Genomic DNA, 2,508 nt, shown 5'->3' with positions numbered 1-2,508 from the left:
TATTATTATTATTTATTATTTGATCCTAAGGTAATAAGGAAAATGCTTTTTTTTTTTTTTTTTTTTTTAAAAAGGAGCTTTGCACTTCAGATAGATATGGTGTCCTACATACTACATTCAAAAGCTGTCGGTACAGCAGCAGTGAGACAATCCTTCAAAGGACTTAATTGCAGACTCATTCTTATTTTCTTCTGAAGAGGTTCCTTTGTAGAAGTGATGATCAGTCTAGTTAGGAGTCACACCCCAGTTCCCAGTGCAAGCATTTCTCCTCTACTGAGTTACTAGAACATGTTATGTGCATTACCCATCTGTGTCTGACCTTAATAATTTACTTTTTTGGCTTACCTATTTAGTTTTGTGTATGATGCTTATAACTCAGTGAATGGTCTTTATGCAAAGAGTGAACAGGTTCTCAAGATTATCTTTAAAAACGGGTGTGTTCATTTAAATATGTTTAATAATTATTTAACTTGTGAAAGTAGTCTGTTGGGTTTTCTTATAGTGTATTTTCTCAACTCATTTATCAATTACATACTTTGGATTCATCATAGATCAATGAAGGATTCTAGCATCAGTTTTTATCTCTTTTGGCCAGAACATTAGGAAATTCAAGCCAACAAATTCATTACAAATATGCAGTTATAATAAAAGGTCTTGTCAGTTTTAGTAGATTGATATTTTAAGGAAATAGAAACTTGACTGTGTAGCTGGCATTAGCCACTTTGTGGGTTTCTTTTTTCCCACTCTTTTTCTTCTACCCTTTCAACCGCCTAACACTAAATAGGAGACAAAAAAGGATAGAGGGGAAGGGAAAGGGGGCAAATTAACACTAGACTACTTCCTGCTGATTAGGGACTTTGAGTTCCTTGGGCACAAGTTTGTCCTTCAAAGTCAGGGCATCTAATTTCTTCTTGTTGATTCTTCCTTGAGACTGACAACTTTAGCAAGCTGCGACCAATAGCAAGCAACAATAACCACCAACCAAACAACAACCCACTCTACTTCTCAGAGCCCCAGGATTTATATTTCCTCTGAAAAGCCCCCAGAATTCCAAATGTCACACGGTAGCAGAGAGTATCTGCAGCTGGAAAAAGACCATGCCTCTGATATCAGGAGCATGAGGCAAATCATACTCAGCTGCTGTGAAGCTGTCCCATATGCCCACACCTGAAATTAAAACAAAAAACATATTCTTACAATATTTCTGTGTTTTTAAAAAGATTTATTTGTTTATTATTATGTACTCAGTGCTCTGATTGCATGTACTCCTGCAAGCCAGAAGAGGGCGCCATATCACATTACAGATGGTTGTGAGCCACCATGTGGTTGCTGGGAATTGAACTCAGGACCTTTGGAAGAGCAGGCAGTGCTCTTAACCACTGAGCCATCTCTCCAGCCCTATTTCTGTGTTTTTTTTAAGGGAACCAAAATTCCAAAATTCTCACTACATGGTTGCCTACACTTTATTCTATGATGAAGAATAGCTTATACAAGCAAGGAGTTCTTCCCTCTCCAGGCTTTTCCTTTTACATGTGCACAGAGATTTCTTCCACCATCCAGGCTGGCTAACAGGTGGTGCAAAAACCAATAAACAGATCATTTCAAAAATTCACTGTAATGTTATGTGTGTTTACGTCTGTGAGTATGTACGTGTGGTGCGCATTTGGTCTACGTGTATGAGGCACGTAAGCGGGTGCATGCACCTGCATGCAGAAGTCAGAGAAGGGCATTGGGTGTCCTGACCTATCAGTTTGCGTAGTTTCCATATCAAGAGGCATCTCACTGAGTCTGAAGTTAGGCTTATAGCCACCAAGTCTTTATACTGCCTCCCCACCCCCACCCAGTGCCTGGCCACACCCAACCTCTTATATGGGTGCTGAGCATTTGAATTCAGGCTCTCATAGTTTTGTAGCCAGTGCTCGTACCCACTAGCCACCTTCCCAGCTCCTTAACATTCTTATAAAAAGAAAAAGTGTCGTAGGAATTCAAGATAACAATGTTTACAAATGGACAAATCTATATCGTTACTTCTTGGAGATGGGTAGATACTTTTACACTATAAGGAAAAAGGCAATGAGAAGGTACCCTTGCAATTTTTAAGCCCATTCCTGACTTAGTCAGTAATTTTCATATCAATAGCAACTCCAAGGGTCTCTTCTTGTTTCAGAGAGTCATATTGGGTTGCTACACTGGACATTTCTAGGTTTTATCCTGCGTTGACTTCTATGATTCTGAAATTACATCTTCCATGCCTGAAGGATTCATTCTCTGTTCTTTAGTGCCATCCTTACCTAAGTTAAGTGTTGTGTTTCTTGAGTCATTGATTTTAATTTGCTTCTTTGTAATAAGCACAGTGTAAAAGTTTTAGATAAGAAACAAACCTGAAATAATGAGAATTACTTTAGGATCACACGATATAAAAATACTGAGTCTATTTGCTGTTTTTATTCCTACCAAAGTTCTTTCCTGATATATTATTGTGAAATTGTTACCTATTTGTCAAAACAT

This window comes from Acomys russatus, chromosome 11, assembly GCF_903995435.1.
Source record: "Acomys russatus chromosome 11, mAcoRus1.1, whole genome shotgun sequence".
In the NCBI taxonomy this organism is placed as follows: domain Eukaryota; kingdom Metazoa; phylum Chordata; class Mammalia; order Rodentia; family Muridae; genus Acomys; species Acomys russatus.
Note: the sequence above shows the minus strand (reverse complement) of the source record.